This window comes from Phyllostomus discolor, chromosome 7 (genome assembly GCF_004126475.2).
Source record: "Phyllostomus discolor isolate MPI-MPIP mPhyDis1 chromosome 7, mPhyDis1.pri.v3, whole genome shotgun sequence".
Lineage (NCBI taxonomy): Eukaryota > Metazoa > Chordata > Mammalia > Chiroptera > Phyllostomidae > Phyllostomus > Phyllostomus discolor.
The window spans coordinates 39,502,291-39,524,098 of NC_040909.2; the positions used below are offsets into that span (position 1 = coordinate 39,502,291).

General features: G+C 33.6%; 1 protein-coding gene across 2 annotated transcripts in view; it reads right to left on the reverse strand.

The window, feature by feature from the left end:
* Window positions 1-21,808, reverse strand: part of PPARG (peroxisome proliferator activated receptor gamma) — a 149,449-nt gene that overhangs the window by 101,970 nt on the left and 25,671 nt on the right. For both annotated transcript variants that reach the window (XM_036030788.1, XM_028518765.2), the window contains exon 2: window positions 19,241-19,314. The gene's annotated coding sequence lies outside the window, so the exon portion shown is untranslated. The remainder of the gene's footprint in view (window positions 1-19,240; window positions 19,315-21,808) is intronic.

Genomic DNA, 21,808 nt, shown 5'->3' on the forward strand with positions numbered 1-21,808 from the left:
CTCATGAATGTAGGAATCATATTACTACTTGTATTGGAAATCTATAATTAAATGTGGTGTATTAAATTTTCTTTGCTTTTCTTCTTTTTTTTAAATGTTAAAGGTTCACACAGGGCAGTTGTTTTGCAAAGGAGGGTGAGAATTGCAAAGGTTTTGCCCCAGGCTGTGTTGCATTAAGAATTATTACATCTGCCCTGGCTGGTGTGGCTGAGTGGGTTGAGCACCAGCCTGCAAACAGAAAGGTTGCTGGTTCAATTCCCTGTCAGGGCACATGCCTGGCTTGTGGGCCAGATCCCCAGTTGGGGGCATGCAAGAGGCAACTGATCAATGTTTCTCACACACTTCAATGTTTCTCAGGCACATTGATATCTCTCTTCTTTTCTTTCTTCCTCCCTTCCCCTCTCTAAAAAAATAAATAAAATCTTAAAGAATTATTGCATCTGGCCACTTTTCAAGCAACCAGATGTGAAGCAATGGACTACAACACTCATTTTAATATCTTTCAACATAAGAAACAATAACAATAGTCAATATATTTATTTCAAGGCTTCCAAGAGGTAAGAGACATTAGCCACATAGAAACCACACTCTATAAAAGCTAAAGAAAGAAATGAGCCTATTAAAATAATGTTTACAGTGATCTAAAAAGCTTATTTTAATGAAGGCTGTAAAATAAAGATTAATTTGATGGTTGCAAATAACCAAAGCACCCAAAGTAGCAAACACCAGAATAATTCAATTCAGTAAGGGCTTTGATGATACCAGTCCTAATATATTCTTTGGAGAGCACACAGAACTCTAATACAGACTAAAAAAACATCTCAATATCAAATTCCTAACAACAAACCCTTTATATCAATCTGAAACTACAAGTGAATAGATTAAGCTACCTTGAAAAGAAATAAACAGTAATTTCTATCACTCCCAGTTTGTAGTACGATAGGCCCATTAATCTGATGGATCTGGATTAGGCTGGTCTGATGGCAGTCCCTAACATCTATGTCCATAGTCATAAAGAAGACTAAGATATGGGAACATACAAAATGAAGGTGAAAAAAATTGGAAATGAACTTAGAGCAAATAAGGATCTTAAACTGTAAAGAGCTATATGGTAGGGTGACAGAGATGAAAGCAGATTAAATGAACAGTTGGGACAGAAGGATCTGTTGGGAGAATTCAGGATAGGGCAACTTTTATCACAAAATGTAAAATAAACAGTAACCTTGTACAGTATTTTAAAGTGACTTGACTTTGGGTGGTGAATACACAATGCAATTTTATTAACCAATGTCATCCCGATAAATTTAATAAAATTAAAAAATAAAGTTTATAGCCCTGGCTGGTGTAGCTCAGTGGATTGAGCTCGGACTGCGAACCAAAGTGTCGCAGGTTCGATTCCCAGTCAGGGTACTTGCCTGGGTTGCAGGCCATGACCCCCAGCAGCCGGACATTGATGTTTCTCTCTCTCTCTCTTTCTCCCTCCCTTCCCTCTCTAAAAATAAATAAATAAAAAGAAATCTTAAAAAAAGGAACAAGATTATTGTTAAAAAAAATAAAGTTTATGAAGTATTTATATTAATATTGTTTATTTAATATTGAGAGGGAGAAATTATTTCCATTTTATTGAAAACTGAGTCTCAGGGAAACTATGTGACATGACCAAGATCATTTGAACAGGAAATAAAATCTGAACTTAAAGACATAACACAAATCAACAAACATGCTGAGAGAACCCAGTCAAAAAACTCTGCTGCTACAAGACACTGTGGGAAACACAGAGAAGTGTAAGACTCCCCTTAAGGAATCTGTATCTGGTTGGAAAACAACATGCAAAGAGGTGAAAAGTAATGACTCATGATTTGAATAAGAATTCCAGCCAACCTATAAGACATGTCACAAGATAGCACCTGGTTAATTGCCAAATACATGAAAAATGACTAAGTTTCAAACAACTCTGAAGAGCATGTCAAAATGTGATAATATGAAAACAGCTCCATGCAGGATACAGGATTTCAGCTAGGGTTTATATAATGAGCAAGACATAGAGACTACAAGAGCATGGCCTCAGGAAAGACTGACTGTGTATCTATATCACTTTCATATCTATGTCACAGAACCTCAATAACTATTATTGTATGAATGAAGACTGCTGTCTGGTTGATCAATGAACTGATAACTGATGGACTGAAAGAACACATGGAGAAGAAGTATGGAGCATTTGAGCAAGGGGAATGGGCATAAGTATGTCTGGTGGATGGTAAGTACAAACAAGTTATTGTGCTTTAGTAAGTGACTTACCCAAGATTAGTTATATAGCTACAGAAGTGTCAATGTAGGTCTCCTAACTTGCAGTGAGGTACAGAATTTCGGTCTCCTGACTTTCCAGTGAAAATGGAAAAAATATTAGCTTTAAATTTGACATACTTAAGCTAGTATCCCATTATCACCACATACCAGGGGTATACTAAATCCTGATTGTCTTCTATCCAAACTGGAATAATCTGGAGACTGTTAACCTTTGAAGCCTCTTTCCACTCTTTTTCTCCATTTAAATCAGTAAGTAAACTATGCTTTTTCCCACCTCAGAGCTTCCACACTTTATTTCCTCTGTCTGTAACATTGTTCTTCTCATAGCTCCCTTAAACTAGCTCCTGCTCTCTTAGATTGTCATCATAAAAATCACACTTCCCCAAACCCTCCGACTAGGTTAAATCACCCTGCTGATCACTATGTACAACTTAAATTAGCCTCCCCCACCACAGTACTCATCTTAGTTATTACTTGTTCATTACTGCTTTCCCCCTACATTATAAACTCAATGAAGACACAATCCCTGCAAGTACGCCCACACTAGCACAAAGAACATTAAATAAAGCCTTAGAAGACTTGAGTTTTAGTGTTGGTTGATTTTATTGATTTGCTGTGTTATTTGGCAAGTTACTTAAATTCTCTAGGCTTCTTTTGTAAAAGAAGAGGAGTTGAATTTGACCAGAGTTTCTTAAACTTCACTAATGTATAGATCCCTTTTAAAGAAAAAAAATCTTATAGACCTGCCAAGGTTATGTCCTTCAGACTCCTCAGAGATCCTGTAACCCCAGGTTGAGAAAACCAATATAAGAAACCACTAAAATGTCCTTGCATTGTGAAATTTGGGCTTTATCGTGACCTTTTAGATTACTATTGATATAAAACACATTATTTTTAAATTCTAGAACTCTCAGAACCTAACAGTATATTTGTGGATCCCCTAAGAATTTGTGGATCCCAGTTTGAGAAACAGATGGTCTCTTCCAGGTCTAAAGTTCCATCATCCTAAGAAGATGGATATTTATTTTCCAGAATACCTCTAATGACTCATAATGATTCATATCATAATGAATCATGGGCTCATTAAATTGAGATTTGGGAGAGAATACAAGGAATTCCATAGCATCAAGACACCCAGAAAAATTATTTCATATGAAGAGAGATATTCTCTGGTACTGATTTTAGCAACAAGATGAAAAGCATTTGACCTTAAGTCAATGTATATGGCAATGAAATGCTCACAGAAAGCATTCCTTGTATGTGAGAAGTATGTGAGAACAGGAATTAAAAAGTGAGAGAGGAATAATAAAAAGGCAAAAAGCAAATAGCCCAATTAAAAATGATCAAAAGACTTGAACAGACATTTCTCCAAGGACATAGAGATGTTCAGTGAGCCCATGAAAAGAAGCTCAACATCATGAGTTATTAGAAAAATCAAATCAAAACCACAATGAGACACCACTTCACACCTACTAGGATGGCTATACCATGATCCCACTTACATGAAGTAACTGGAATAGGCAAATTCATAGACACAGAAAGTAGTACAGAGATAACCACAGGGTAGGTGATTGGGAGTTGGTTAATGGGCACAGAGTTCTTGTTTGGGGTGATGAAAGGGTTTTGCATATAGATAGGGCTGATGGTTCCACAGCATTTTTAATGTAATTAGTGTCACTGAATGCTTAAAAATAGTTAAGATGGCAAATTTTATGTTGCATATATTTTCCCACAATAAAAAAATTAGAGAAGATATAATTTGGGGCATCTAAATTGCTAACCTGTTAATAATCTAATAAAGATATAAAATATATAATACATTGTTTTAATAGGCAAATCTGTTCTACAATAAGAAATCTCAAGAATTAACAGTAATAAGTCATTGACTAAACACCTATTCTGTTTATTTTGGAATTATGGAGGTCCCTATAACTGGTTCATACCTATCAAGCAGTACAACTCTAATTCCATGGCTCAAGTTAATTATTAATCATCCTTAGTGATTAATGTTAAAGGCCTAAATGATCAATGAAAAGAGTTGAGCTACAAATCTAAATATTCTGATTTCTTCTTATTACTTTTTATCCGCTTCTAGTGGAGGGAATAAGAAGTGATTAAATGACTATCAGACTCAAGGACAGAAAAGTCAGAGCACAGTGGTTCTACATAGTAGATTCTAAAAGCAGAACTTAATACTATTTCTTTCCATTTTTACCTTACAGTACATAGGCTTTGCAAGGGAGACAGAGCTTTGCCAATGTCATTTAGATACCAAAGATTTGTTTTTATTTGTTTAATTTGTTTGTGTTGTTTCTCAACTTGATGAGTGATTCTAACAGAAACAAATGGCATTTGTGGCTGAGAAACCTTGGAATTTTAACACCTCTTTTGTGACATGAATATTTGTTTCAAAGGACTTTGCCAAATGTAACTTAAGTGTACTGTGGAACAATGATTCCCTCCTATACCTCTTCAGACTTTGGGTCTCGGCCCTTTCTCAACAGGGCCAAAAAAAGCATTTATGCCAACAGTCACCTTACATTCTCTGCTGTGGTCTTCATTGGCTTTTGATTTGGGCTCCTGACTCTCTTTAAAAAACACTGCCAGGTTAAGTCAAAAGAAACAATGTCTTTAGTTTTTCTGAGGCTACTTGGAATTAAACCCCTGACTGGAGAAATGTGACATCTATTCATAATAAATATTCTGTTCTTCAGGCTTCTCTTTATTGGACTTCTTACCAAATGCCCAGAGGCCAGGCTCTCAAATTATCTGAATATAAACAAAATGCTTGTTTCCTGACTAAGACCTCATTTGCCAAGATTCTACTCAGACTACTGATTTATAGGTGGTTCTAACTTTCTAAGTGCAGAAGGATTGTAACAGAGTTGTGACACCGCCTATGGTCAGGCAAACAGAACAGCTAAAATAAAATCAACAGCAACCTAAAGAGGAAGAGGCAAATTGGATTAAAACATCCAGCTTCCTTCTCTTTTACCATTCAATCCTTCTCACCCTACATCTCGTATTTTAAATTATAAAATAATCTCTTCGACATAACTAGTACAGGTGGGACAAAAGTAAGTTTACAGTTGTAAGTACGTGAAACAGTTTATTTTTATATTTTTATTTATTATTGTATTATTTTCCATATGAACAACCATAAACCAACTTTTGCCCTACCCTGTTTGTGTATCATAGTAAATTAGTCACTCTTTTAAAATAGTTCTGTGAGAATGTATAGTCTCAAAAAATTGACAACTACTTAAAATTGAACAAACTTTTAAGGGAGAAATTTTTAAAAATCAGTCACCTTCCTTCCAGTTCATATTTTCACAGAATGGCTGACTTGCATCTAACTTGACTCAAAATCCAGGATAACTGTGCAGCTTCCACCGAACATTCAACTTTTGGATCTTGATTGTCCCACCTAATATTTTACTTTCTACTCAGCAATCAAACAGCCACATTAAAATCTGCATTCCCATGTAAACAAATACTCAGGGAAAGGGTCTGGCCAACGGCCACATGCAAGGTTGAAGCTTGGTAATGGAAAAGAACAAAGACATCGTCCTGATGGCCAGATCACTGAAGATAAAGGCAGCCAACAGTAAAATGTCATCTTGGGCTCTAGTTTCTCATCAGAAAGACAGTGAACCCCCAAATAGCAAGAGTAAAATTGATAATATTCTGGAAAGTAGTTTAGAGTATACAAAAACATGTATTTGGAAAAATATCCCTGCAGTTAATTTTCCCATTTAAGAACACTAACCAGAGATGTCTCTGTTGATTTTGTTACAGCTGTAACTTTTCCACTGTATGAAGCATTAAAGTTACAAATTGGCTTGCTGTTTGAGTGGTCTGGAAAAAGTATATTCTGTATCACTGGACTGCTGTAAATTTAAATCTATTTCCTCTAGTTCTCAGCTCATTTTGGCAGAATACTTGTAACTAAAAGTGTAATAAACTATACTGTCATTCTGCAGGGTTTTTACAACTCCATCTACCACATTAGGGGGGTGCGGGGGAGGTAGCAAGAACCCATAAGGAAGTAAATGGTATTATGGTGACATTTTGTAACCTTTAGCTAGCCCAGAGACAACTGAAATCATGTGTTTAAGATGGGAAGTGTTACTAAATTTGGAATGACTTCTTGTGGCTTTTTTTCTTACACCAGTATCACTAAAGTTGTTCATAAATAGTTTTCTGGCATTTTTTTCTAAATTGTTTTTCCTCTAAAATATAAAACACAATTTTTTTGTAAAGGAAATATTCTTGGTAATATTAGAATTAACAATAGATGGGAAATCAGAGTACTATAATTAATTTTTAAGATACCACAAAAGATATTTTTGAAAAATCCTAAGGTTACCATTAAATGTCCATTAATTTCCCAAGTTCAGTTCCCTTTTTATAAAAATAATCAACATTGTAACCACTTAAAAAACAATTAAGATGATTTAAAAAAAAAACAAGGCACTATATGAAAAGTGACTAACAACACAATTGACATGTCCCCGAATTATCATGGAAAAGACTGAGGGGAGAGATCAGAGAAGAATAGGAAGAGTGCTGTTTGAAGCCTCATTGTTAGTGAAATTCTACTTTGCAATTCAACTTTCATTCATTTAATATTTGTTGAGCAGTTACTATGTATTAGGCATTATGCTAGATGCCGAGGACACATCAGAGAATGGGATATAGACCTGCTTTCAAGAAAGTTCACAGTTAGTAATCCTTCAGACATTTTACTAGTTTTTAACAAGGGGGGCAAGGGATACATCAAGAAACTTTGCCTTGTAGACTTAAATTCTAAAAACTTCCTTTATATCTCTAATTTTAGTTATTCCTATAAATTCCTTTCATGTACAAAGCTGTATGATTGTCATAATCTATGAATGCTTAGAAAATTAAGTATTGGAAGGGCCCTTAAAGATCAATTTGTCTAACCTAACCTAATTCATCTAATGTATGTGAAAACTGAGACTGGAAGAGGGAAAGTGATTTAAGGTCACTTACCTGCCATGTCTTTATTGTTATGAGCTTTCTCCCAAGTGAGATATAACTTTGGAGATATCATTTTAACTAGTGCCTTTACAAATCTATGCTTGACTTTCTTATTTATCTTCCCTCAGTCTCTGCTGGGACAGCCATCACATTAACTCCATTACCCTTTCTTCCAAGCTTAGTGGAAGTAGTCTTTCATTAGAGGGTCTGTCTGGTTTTTTAATGCCTAAACTGAGACCTCACCCCTATAATATTTCTCCCTTTGCCACTGACTTGCACTCTTCCCTATTTTATTTGACTCAACCGCTCCAGTAAAACTGTCCTATAAGCTATCACTGGTTGTCTACCTCTTCATTAACAAAAGATGGAAAACTATCTAGTACCGTCTAAACTCCCCAAAAGAACCATCCCTACCACTATACTTAAGCTGTAATCTTAAACAGTGATCTCCTCCTTGCAACTGCTAGTAGCCTTACTCTTTTTTCATTCTTCTTGACTTTTCAATGTCATTTACAACATTTCAGTAAAAAAAAAGTAATCTAGAGAGTCAGAAGGATCTCAGTTTAAATCCAGATTCTACCTCATAGTAGCACTATGATCTTAGGCAAGTTATTTAACCATGCTAAACTTTATTCAGCTGTAAAATAGGGATAATCATAATTCCCACTTTACAGGGTTATTGTGAGGACTAAGTAAGGTTATATACATACAGTTATTAATACAATGCCAGTTATACAAGAGGAAAAAGGTGTTGTTTTCCTTTTCCTCTTCTTAAAACTCTTTTCATCTGGCATCAGTGATACTACTTTCTACCCTCTCATCTTCCTTTTTCTTTAATTGAAGTATATTTGACATATAACATTGTATAAATTTAGGGCATACAAGATATTAATTTGATAAACTCATCTAATGTAATATGATTGCCACTGTAACAATAATTAGCCCCTCTATCATTTTACATAAATACCATTTCCACCACATGACCCAGAAATTCCACTTCTGGGTATATAACCAAAGGAAATGAAAACAAGAGATATATGCATGCCCATGTTTACTGAATCCCTATTCTCAATAGCCAAGAGGTGGAAACAACCTAGTTGTCTATCAGTGGATGAATGAAGAAGATATGGTATATATACACACACACAATGAAATATTATTTAGCCATGAGAAAGAAGGAACCCTTCCATGGGTGGCAGCATGGATGAAACTTGAGCACATCATGCTAAGTGAAATAGAGAAAGTGAAACAGAGAAAGTCAAGGACTTTATGATCTCATTTATATGTGGAATCTGAAAAAGCCAAACTTGTGAAAACAGAGAGTGCAGTATGGTTATCAGAGATGGGGGGATAGGACAAATGCTGTTTAAGGGTAAATACAAACTTGCAATGGGTAGTAAATAAATCCTGTAGATCTAATGCACAATACAGTAAATACAGGGAACAATATTATATTATAATCATCAAGCCTGCTAAAAGACTAGAACTTAATTATTTCAACCACTAAAAGAAACAACAAAATGTAATGGGAGAAAATTTTTGCAAACTATTTATCAGATAAGGATTTAATATCCTAAAAAAAAAAGAACTCATACAATTCAGTAACAACAAAAACCCCAAAACAATCTACTTAAAAAATGGACAGAGGAACTAAATAGACTTTTTCCCCGAGAAAAAATCCAAATGGCCAACAGGTACATGAAAAATAGCTCAACACCACTAATCATCAGGGAAATGCAAATAAAAATTGCAATGAGATAGCACCTAGTGCCTGTTAGAATGACTATCATCAAGAAGCTGACAGTAACCAGAGAGGAAGGGGGAGAGGGGTAATAGGGAATAATGGGGGGACATCAAGGAAAATGTATGAAGGACAAATGGACAAAAACAAAGGGGTGGGTTCGAGGGTGGGAGGCAGGGATGGGTGAGGTGGGGGGGCATGGTGGGTTGAAAATGGAGACAATTGTACTTGAACAACAATAAAAACAAAACAACAAAACAAAACAAAAAACAAAAAAAAGAAGTGTTGGCAAGGATGTGGGGAAAAGGGAACCCTTGTGTACTGTTGGTGGGAATGTAAATTGGTTCAGCCACTATGAAATAGAATACAGAGGTTCCTCAAAATACTAAAAATAGATTCATCTTCCTCTTTTAAACTTTACCTTTGTATTGTTTCTTAAGATCTCAGCTTCAATACACCCTTCACTCTATGTTAATGACACCCAAATCAATTACTTCTAGTTCTAACCGCTGAAACGAATTAGTTCAGTCCTATTATCTTCACACCTCTCTGGGATATTTTTACAGATATATTCCACCTTCATTTCAAATTAAACAAGTCTAAAATCAAACTCATCTTTCTTCTCCCAAAACAGAGTCCTTCTCTGATACTTCTTTTAATACTACTATCGCTCTACACATCAACCAAAAGTTAATTTTTTATTCTTTTCATCCTCTTTATTTTTTTATTCAGCCACCAAATCTTATGTTATCAAAATATCTCTTTCACTTGTCCCTTCCAAAAAGAGCTACTTTTATCATACCACTTCCCTGCCCCCAAATCTTCAAGTTCTCCAGTGCCTCCTAGACAAAGTCCAAGTTCTACACTATAGTCTTTATATCTAAAGTCAGCCATTTTCCTCTCCCTATGTGAATGTCCCACTAATTCTAGAATAAAACATGCCCATCATTATCTTCCCCATGATACTCCTCAGGTTTAAAATTTCCATCTTCTTCCTTCTCATGTACTCATATCCTTCCTTTCAAGGTTCAGCTCAGGTGCAACCATCCATGAAAAAACTACTGACTGTTTCAGCTCTGTAGGTGTGTCTTATTCTACATTTCTAAATTGTCTTATTCTTTTATTCTAAAAGTTCTGTAGTGAACTTTTACTACGTATTTTTCCTCAGTCACACATTGCCCTGCTCTATTATTTAATTCTTTCATGTGGTGTGTGTATTGTCTTTATCCTTGAGACAACATTGTGATTAAGAATATCTCATACTTCAGCCCTGGCTGGCATAGCTCAGTGGATTGAGTGTGGGCTGCGAACCAAAGTATTGCAGGTTCAATTCCCAGTCAGGGTACATGCCTGGGTTGCAGGCCATGACCCCCAGCAGCTGGACATTGATGTTTCTCTCTGTCTCTCTTTCTCCCTCCCTTCCCTCTCTAAAAATAAATCAATAAAATCTTTAAAAATAACAAAAAATCATATTTGCTCATTAAAAAAAGAATATCTCATACTTCTATTTTGTCTACAACACTGCTGGATATATAAAAGTAGCTCAGTAAATACATGTTTAATGAAAAACATATACGCATAGGAACCATAAATCTCAGTACAAATAGCTATTCTAGCCCTTTACCTAACTTACAAGCCCTGATTCAAATCCTATAGAGAGTTGAAAAGCCATGATCACTCTGAAAAACTGAGTATTTGCATCCCCAAATTATGTTAAGGAAAAAGTAGTTGATAAGGTACCTATGTGCTTTTATGGATTCATTTACAACATTTGGGAAAAAAGCCCATGCAAAGATTAAATCTACAAAATTGTAAACAACATATTATATCACAGAAATTATTTTCTTAAAATAATTCAATTTTGTACCATGCTTTGAAGCTCCAATTGGTAAATTTTAAAATAATATTAAGGCAAGACTACTAATAATGCTATGTTTAATTTGTAGAAATATAGGTATATCTGAATAATTTAATTTCAGTTGCATTATAATTTTATTGCTTATATAATATGTGCTAGAATTTCTGTTAAGTACTAGGGATATCCAAAAGATAGTCTCTGTTCTCAAGCTCACTCCACAGAACTATAAAATCGACAACAATATATGATAATTGGCACATTCCAGTCATGAACCAAATGCTGAGCAGTCTGGTTTGGCTGAACCACAATATTTGTGGTAGCAAATGCAGGCAATAAGACCAAGGGGATAGGTTGAGGCTGACCACAAACAATGTCTCTAGTGCTCCCTGAAAGAGAGGTGAAATGTAAACATAGTGTTTTAGAAAGATAATTGTGTCAACTTGGAGGACAAAATGAAAATGGTGGACTATTGAGTCAGAGAGACAATTTGTAGTAATTTAAGTGAGGAATACAGAAAATTTGAACTGGAAAAAAACATCAATGGAAATAAAAAGGCTGGAAAAACAAATTTATACTAGCGCCAATCAGTAGGTTCATATATAAAAGGGTATCTTCCTCCATTACTTTGGCACCAGGGAGCAGAAGTATACAAAGAGTTTATTTTTTGTATACTGCTATTACTATTACTTTTATTCCAAAATCTGATGGGTAAAAACAATTACTCCACAAATTGAGAACACAAATGGGCAACATTTTTTAAAACTTTCAAGTATCACAGAGGGTAAAAGTCAAGTCACTCCACCAATTCCAGCCATTATTCATCTCAAGTCAGTTACTCTTTAAAAAGGATGCAAACTTAAAGGAAGTTAGTCTACTTTGTAAGACACAGAGGCATTACATTTTAAAAGTGTGATTGCTTCTACTTAGCACTTTCACTGGTGAATATGTGGTAAGATATAGATCTATTTCATTTCATTCTTTCCATGTTGGTTCATAAAATAAAATTTAAAAAATGAATTAACATATACAGTGAGACAGCATTATGCTTCTCCTGAACAAAGATATCACAAAGATATTGAATAGTTGCAGAGATTCTTTGAACGTAACCATATCACATAGATAAGCACTGAAGCTAATTATTTCATATTTTTTACTGTGAGGCACTATGTTATTGTGGGGTCTGAAACTGAAATAATTAAATGCAGAAATTTAATTAATTTCAACAAATGGCTTACTACAGATTGGATCTCAGTAAGAAACTACCCAGGTATGTTTCTATAGAGCCTTAAATTACTGAAAACACATAATCACTATTAAGAAAATAAATAGCAATAGGTCAAAAAAGCAAAAAACAATTCAGCTCTGCTTTAATTGGTAATAAGAAAGTAGAATCTAAGCAATAAAGATGTACATTTCTCTAAAGCAATAAATAAATAGATAATAAATAAATATTCAAGATACTTCTAATAACATATCTTCAAAAAAAGATTAGTATGTGCTAGGAAACAATCAACCCTGATGGCAAAATGTAATACTTGTGTACTCAACATGATGGAACAGGTTCCACTCAAATTTCACCATCTTAAAGAATGACTTGGATTAGCCAATGAGTGGACCACTGGTAGGATATACTGGGACTTTTAGTTTGAGTGGGAGAGAATGAGTTTCTTGTCCTGTCTATTTTGACATCTTCATTTGGAAAATATAAAAATTAAAGGCAATGATTATAGTAACCCTTTAAAAATATACAGTAACCCTTTAAAGATATATAAAGATATATAATGTTGTAAAGTTTTTCTAAACCTTTTATATATCTTACTTGATCCTCATAACATATATCTTAACAGATAAGGAAATTGAGGTCCAGAGTTAGGAGAGTGCCAGTTAACAAAAGAGGAGAGACTATAATCCAGGTGTCCTGACTCCCAAAGTAGCACCTTTCTCTCAAATTACATAGTTAGGGTCCTTCCAAAATATAACTGGAAGTCAGTATTGGTAAAACATTGAGTATTAAACATCTCTGTAGTAAGAAGAAAATTATTTTCATTATTTGTATGTAATTATTATAATACTTCTTGAATAATGCTCCTTATATTTCCAGTGAAAGTAACAAAAATATTTTGTAGTTTATGAGTCCTGCAATATTTCTGTGGATTTTCAAAATAGACTGCTAAGTAAAATTAGGTCTTGTCAATTGTATTTATACTTCAGTGGTTACTTCTGTACACAAAAGTGCTCTCAATTTTACGACACTATCTGGAAGGAGTTCAACAACACATTGTTAATACTCTACTCCTACAAAATAATTTTAAAGCTCCATGGGAATTTAGATTTGCACAAGTTATTAGGATTTGACCTTTCCCTTAGATTTCTTATTTTAGGATTGACTTAACATGGTATTTCCCCAGTGGGAGCTGTTGTACTTCCTTCGCAGATAAGAAAAATAGCAATCACAAATTATAGTGAGTAAACTTAGGGAAACATATATTTCTGCAATGCTGATGAAACTAAAATCTTAAAATTTATGTATTTAAAGGATCACACTATGTATTCCTTGGGTTTGAGAGGAAAGCCATGTGGCTTGCTAACAAAAGAAAACAAAAGTTATGCCATTATGGTATTTCCGTGAAATTTATTCCTAATTGTTTCTTGTCCCAGCTACTAAGTCTTATGACTTTTAAAGATTATTGAAGAGTTTACGTCACTAAATTTCCTATGTCCTGTCTACTGGGGTATAAAAGTTTAAAAACATCAAACTTTTAAGAATTTAAGTGACTTTGAATCACAAGATCTGGACTGAAGGACAAGGAATTCATGAGTGTAAAGAAAAAAACTTGAATAACACAAAAGAGATCACAGTTGCTTCACTTATGTTCTATAATGGCTTCCAGTTACTCATCTCTTACTACATGATACTGTGGTCAAATTTATGCACATTATTTGTAACATATGAGTTATTGGAAATACCCAAAGAATCAAGGATGCTATAGCTAGGACTACAGAGCATATTATTGGCAGTTTCTTAAAAATGCAAACAAAATTGTGGAAGAGGAGATAATGAAGACATGTATTTTTCCTAACTAGTCTAACAAGGTGCCAAAATCAATAATTTTATATATAAAAATAAATTTTATACAGTGTTAGTTAATGAAAAGATTAAAATTAAGAAATTAGGAAAGATTTCAAAGATTTTCTGTTATGAGAATGAAAGTGTGGGATATAAATGAAAATTAAGTAATCAGCAAATTTTCTTGTGTCCTCTCTTATCAGACATACTTGCACATTAGGCTTTATTAAAATTACTACTCTGAGAACACTGCTTTATTTAAATCATTACTCAAGAATCTCAAATAACCAAACTTCTCCCCCTATCATTCATTATACAGTTTAACAAAATGTTAACTCATAATTTCAATATCACAGGAGTTTTTCTTTCAGGTTTAATTTTTAGGAATTAATCCTCTATATTTTATAGTTGTAAATGACATTTTAAAGTAAAAACAGTATCCACTGTGATGAGCTTATACATTTTTCCAGAAAATATTATGTAGTTTGGACATGGCTAAGTTTTAAAATATTGTTTTTGAGTCTAAAGAGAATTTAGAAGTCATTTATCACAATCCCTTAATTTTATAAACATTGAGGGTTAGGAATAGCAACGTATTTACTTTCTCAAATACTACAGAGACTTATAAAAATATGTGTGTATATATGTATTCAGAACTGGAAGGCAACTTGTAGAAATTAAAATAGTTTGAATAAGAATGTGAAGGTCATAGATAATTTTTGCTTTAAAGTGATCCTTATTGTTATTATATTGCTTATCTGATATTTAAAAATACAATATACTGTACCATAATTAAAAACTATAATTTCTATTTCGTTATTAACAATAACTTAACCCTCAAATAAAAGTTTAGAATAAAAAAGACAATCGCCCATAATCTTTTCCTATTTATTGTAATATATTTAACCACACAATTTTGAACCTTAACATTTTCTCTTATATCTTTATTCTAAAATTAATATTACTCCCAAATATTGAAATCACAAATTTAAAATACTTAATTTAAATAATTTTTTTAAAACCTGATTTGTATACAATGCTCTAGAAGTTCTCCTTTTTTAAATATGTATTTTCAAAAACAGTCATTTGTTTTTAACAACTAGCAACATGTGGACTTAAAGGCCGTGAGGCACCCATGCAGCACAATCTTTACATTTTATTTAAATTTGTCAGTGTTAGGAAATAAGCTGCAACTTCCTTGCAATTAAGTAGGTGTTTTTCCTAACCCCCCCCAAAAAACCCCCAAACCCCATATTTTTCTGATACCTAAACAATAGGTGGAATTCCTCTCCACCCTCATCTCACTGTAACGCACAGAAAGCCATGGCTAAAAATAAAACATTTAAATGAATAGAAATGATTTGTTTGTTTGTTTGTTTTGTTTTATTTTTAGAGAGATGGGGAGGGAGGGAGGGAGAGAGGGAGAAAGAAAGGGAGAGAAACATCAATGTGTGAGAGAAACAATTACCTCTTGCAATGCCACCAACGGAGCACCTGGCCTGAAACCCAGGCATGTGCCCTGACTGGGAATTGAACCTTTTGGTTTGCAGGCTGATGCTCAATCCACTGAGCCACACCAGCCAGAGCAGAAATTGTTTAAACATATGCTTTGGAAATAAGTTTTTGTTCATTTCGCTACTAATATATCCTTGGAGCAATTTGAAATGTCATAAGAATTAATAATGCAAGAGTATTAATAGAGTTGCTTAAATCCTTTACATAGAAATTTCTCTTTCAGTGACTTAGCTAGAGTAAATGATTAAAGTGAAATATATGCATGAAGATATTCACTATATGTAATGGCATTAGGATAAATAGTAATTGTATAATGATAAAAAATTAAAAACCACCCAAAAATGGTTTAGTTAATTGTCCACTAAGATGAATGATTGTGTTGCCATTATGAAAAATTTGAAAGCCAGGCAGACTCAAAGGAAGATTCATATGCTCTAACAGTGTAAGAAGCAAAAATGCTACATATACCATAACTGTCAGTAAGTAAAAAATGTAAACATGCTAACAAGAACTGGAAGGAATTATGCAGAAGTAAGAATAGTAGTGATTAAATGTGGTATTTTTATTTCAAAAAATATTTTCACAAGTTTTGGTAATAAAAATGTCTTAAAACAATTTAATGTAAAATGAAACAAACCCAACGGCCAAAATTTGAAAGCAAAAGTCATTTTTCTAGTTCCTAATCTTATTTCTAAATGTATTGCCTACTTGCCTTTAAGGTTTTAAAAGTAAACATTATCATGTTCTAATCCCAAAGCCCAGAATTCATACAGAGCAGTATAGCTAAGCAGAGTATTTACAGTGGGCAGGACTAAACTTTGCATGTAAGCACATATAGAAAATGATAAAGATCGTTATGTCCTATTAGTAATTTACAGAATTGTGATTTGCTCCACCCAGTATACCTATAATTGAATTCCTCAGCCATAAAATCATTGGGACCAAACAAGTTCCAATATCTTTTATCTAAATCCTTTTTTCTCCCTTACCATCAGTTAACATATTTCATATGGGGCTTTTCTTCTTTTTATAGATTCATTTGTCTTAGTTATAAATTAACTCCACACTCAACTCTCCCAACCAGCTCTACTGTTTTCCTGTGTACCAGGTTTCTTTTTCCTTGCACAGTTTATGACATAGGGACCATTTAAACTGCCAGTTGGAAAATGATGTCTGGAGAATCATCTCTAGATTAAAAAAAAATAAAAGATTTCTAAGCATAAGTGCCCACGGGCAGAAATTCGCCTCATACATAGCTGGACACCCTAGCAAAGAAGTGAAATGTAAATGCTGAAGACTTCTGTTGTTTCTTTTTTACATTAAAAAAAAATGTGGTAAGATATACAGAACGTACAAATTTGCCATCTTAGTCATCTGTAAGTGTACAGTTCTGCGGCATTAGTACATTCACAATGTTTTGTGACTATCACCACTATCCAGCTCCAGAACTATTCATCTTCCCAAACTGAAAGTATAGGCATTAAACACTAACTCCTCATTCCCCTCCACCTCTCTTCCCACCCTGCCCCTGGTAACCACCATTCTACTTTCTGTTATTTCTTGTTTCACCCAAAATCTGTGAACTAGTGTAATTTACTAAATTGGTTGAACACAAAAGAGAGTTACCAGCAAAAAAAATTTAGGGAACAATTTGTTATACTTAGCATTTCACTTTTTACGCCCCAACACTTCAATTCAGACCAAATACTCATTTTCAGATGCCAAAGTATATATCTGTCTCTTACTTGTCTTTCAAGAGCCTGGTCTTTTGATTTTAAGTGGCTTTAGCTTTTTCTAAACTTAAACTGATTTTCTACACCAACTTAATGCTGCTATCAATTTCCTTTCAGAATCGAAGTTCCCGTAGTATTACTTGTATTCCCTGAATTTCCATATATTTTACCTTAAAAATGTGATATTCTCTCATTTTTACTGTTTAAATATAAGACTACTAATTCTACATTCTTTAAATGTTGTCTTGGGTAATGAAGATTGGTTGACCAAGAGATTATTAATGAGATCTAAATACTTTCACAGTTTTGGTTTGAACATTTAAATCAGACATGATTGTCACTAAAATTTTGCTAAGAGGTAGTTCCCAAGGACACAGAGCCTTGCAGAATTTTCCTGCTTACAGGTCTTCCAGAAGACCAGAATTGACTGAACTATTAAATGGAGATAAAACTTGTGGAGGTAAGGATGTCCATGTGTATGGAAAGGATTAAGAAAAGTAGCTCAAAAGGGTATTCTCAATGAAAACAATATCCCTGCTTCTCTCTGTTCTATGATTTGCAAATAAGCAGAAACTCTATAAATCAGTGAAAATCTAATTTAAGAACAATTTTTTAGTGACTCCAATATTACTTTAAGGAACTGTTTATTTTTAAATAATCTGAAGCTTACAGAAAAGTTACAAAGATAGTAGGGAAAGTTTCCATATACTCTTCACCTAGCTTCCCCTAGTGTTACATTACACATTACGACCGTAGCACAGTGATCAAACTAATAAATTAACACTGGCACAATACTATAAGCTACTTTAGATTTCACCTGTTTTTTTTTCCCACTGATGTCCTTTCTCATTTTCAGGATCCAATCTAGGATCCCACATTGCATTTGTTGCTATGTCTCCTTATTCTCCTTCAAATCTTTGGTAGTTCCTCCGTGTATTTTTTTTAATAGCTTTATTGAGGTCTAAGTGATATATGAAACACTGCACATATTTAATGTATAGTTCTTCTGTCTTTACTTGTCTTTTATGCCCCTGACACTGTTGAAGAATGCTAGTCAGGTATTTTGTAGAATGTCTCTCTTTAAGTTTATTTATCTAAGGCTAAGGTTTTCTCACGATTCAACTGAGTTTATGCAATTTTGGAAGAATACCAAATGCATGATGTGCCCTTTTCAGGACAATTTATCAGGGGATATGACCTCAATATGTCTTATTACTGCTGATATTAACCTTGAGCACTTGGTTAAGGTAGTGTCTGCCAAGATTCTCCACTATAAAGATACTATTTTCCCCTGTGCAATTAATAAATATGTGGGGGGAGATACTTTGAGGTTATATACATATTCTGCTTTTCCTTACACTTTAACCAATTTTAGTATTTATCTTGCCTGCAGCAATTATTACTATGGTCCTTAAACAGCAATTTTCTATTTCCCTCATTCCTTTTACATTTACTAATTTAAATTCTTCTGTAAGGGGCAGTTATTTATTTACTCAGGATTTATTTATATCAGTATGGAATCATGCATATATATTTTATATGGGGGGCTATAATCTAGTACTATAGTTACCTTCTTTATTGCTCAAATTATTCCAGCTTTGGCCATTGGGAGCCAGAACACAACTATTGGACATTGAAGCTACTTTTGTCTTTATGACCAGGAAGCATGGCTGTATGGCCTACAGGGAACCAAGCAAGATATTTTAATTTTTATCCCCATTTAGTTATAACTATCAGGAACCTAAAATAATATGCTTGTACTCAAGACTTATTTCTAAGGATATGAGCTATTTCTCAACTTCTAGGTCACTTTCCTATCTTTGTTTTGTCTTAGACAAATATATTACTGTGTTTTCCCTCAGCTGACTAGTAAATTATACAGTAGAAAGTATTCTGATTATCAAAATAAAAGCTCTTTATGAAATTTGACAGTGCAATACTATGAAAAATTTGCATGTTCTTTAAAAAAGATACTTTTAAAAACATTTAGTGTAATAAATTCTGAGTTTACCTACCGTTCAAGGGTGACTCTTGTTTGAGAAAATGGCCTTCTTGTGTATCTGTGGTTTAGAATTCACCTTTTTCAAATCTAAATAAAAAAGAAGGAAGATTTTTAATATACATATTCAAAATTCTTAGACAACCATGGTTTCCAAAGTGTACAAGCACAAATAAATTTTCTTTGTTGGATTTCATTCTGAATGTTTGCTTTCCCTGAACTTGGTTTTGTATTTTCTAGAAGTAACCAATAGGCTACTAATTGTAGAATCTACCTATAGAGACATTTATTAGATTGATTTCACCTACTTTCTGAGTCCTGTCATTGATCATGAGTTAAGGTCCTTATCTCACCTGTCTTTTACATCATATTAATAATGAAACCTACATTATTATACAGATATAAAAACTTATTGTAAAAGGATCAATAACCTCAAAAGACAGATGTTGATAAAACTCATGCACAACAAAAATAACATTAAGATATAACCTCATTCTAGATGGTACATGTCTGTTAAGCCTAAGGTAAAGTACAGTGATGTGTCATAGCTACTTAGGGACAGTAGATGCAGCATATTCCATGTGAAGCAGATTTTTAAAAGGAAGACCCAGAGACCACATTATCTAAGCAAAAGTGCCAAAAGTCTTAGGGTACATATCCTTGGCTCTTATGAAGGGCTCGGAGATCCTAGAATAGCTGTACATTCCCTGAAGACAAAACAGCATCTCCTGCCAGAAGTCTAATCATCAGGGCCTTAACAGACCCAATATCCAGACTCAATGTTCTAAACAGTCTAACTTACAAAAAACTCTATTTTTTTCTTTTTTAAAATTCTACACCTTTCAAATTAAACCTTGCAAAAGCTGTTGTTTCCATGCATGACATAAAAGTAGATCATGCATATTAAACGTATTCCCATTTTGCATTTCTAACATGAAAAAATATAAACTACAGCCAATGTGTTTTGTTTGATTATTATTTCTCTGGTATTGTTTACTACTTTTGTTTGGAAATAGAAAACCTGTTAATGTAGACTCAGTATCAGTCATAAAGTAACAATTTGTTTTCAGAATGGGACATATTCTTCTACAGAAAGAGCTCATTTGTCAGTGTTTTAGACCTCTATGTTTTGTTTTCTGTCTGCTGACCTGTATCATGGCAATTTATATATGCACTCTCTAATTTGTTGTCAAAACAAAAGCAGTATCCACACCAAAAATGTTCATTATAGATAACATGTATAATGCATGAGAAACAAATGGATGACCACTTTGATGTTTTTTTACATGTAAGTCGACTAAAAAGGGCTTTATATATATGAAAATAATAGGAAAGAAGATTAAAAATAATTTTTTGAACAAAATCTTTATTTGAAAATTAAAGAATGCTGCCTCCAGGTTAAGATTTTTATAATAGCTTTTTTTGACACTTGTCCCAATTTCCCTTTGACATATGTATGAATTAATTAGTAAGTAATGAAAACAAAGAAGGAAGAAAGTAAAGATTTTTGAAAACTTCTATTTATTCCTAGCTTGTAGCCCTAAGAGTTGAATCAAACAGAAAACTAGCTGGCTTCTGCAACTTTCAGAGGCAGACAGAATTCTATCATTTTTCCCAAAACTCTGTCTCATGACTAAGATAGGTAATCTCTCTTCTGTATTTATTCAGCATTGCACTGTACCATAGAAAGTATAGTTTCCAGGCATACATTTTATTTGTATATTTTATGTATATTTCTAATCCCCTCCTGAGGATATAGTTTATTGATTTTTTTTAGAGAGAGAGGAAGGGAGGGCGGAGTGAGAGAGAGACAGAAAGAGAAAGATAGAGAGAAAACATCCACATGAAACACTGGCTGGCTGCCTCCTGCATACACCCTGACTGGAGATAGAACCTGCCACCTTTTGTTGTATGGGATGACACTGAAACCAAATGAGTCACCTGGCCAGGGCAGATATATTTTATTTTATAAATAAATACACCATAAACTGTTACTTATTATATTAATATTAAAATATAATTGCATGTGTTAATTATAACTTATATTCAAGTACCTAGTTGACATATTAATAAGTTATACTGGTATTTATTATATTTATTTTCTAGATATACTAAAATACTATAAAATTATATTATAAACTGTATTTATTTTAATAAAGGACAGAAACAAGATCTATTCTGGGGCAATAAATTTCAAGGATTATAGTTTTTTCATGTTCTCCATCTGGTCAGTTAAATTCAGATTGGTTTATATTTAGATTATAAATCCTCCTGCTCATGTAAGAGAATAAGGCTGTGAAGATAGTAGGCAAGACCCTCACATTTCAACAGAACACATATTAGATAGGGGCTGTTCATATCTATTCTTCCAACTTTTTATATCTCAATAGGATTTTCACCATAATCTAAGCAGATAATAATGCAGCAAAAGGGCAATTTCTCAGACTAATTTGGCCAAAATGGTGTAAATGGTAACATTTGATGTAAGAAAAACCATTAACAATGGAAACAACTGAAAACTTATCAAAGAATTACTTCCCCCAAAAGGGGACTAGATAATGTTATAATTTCTTTTCAAAGTTTC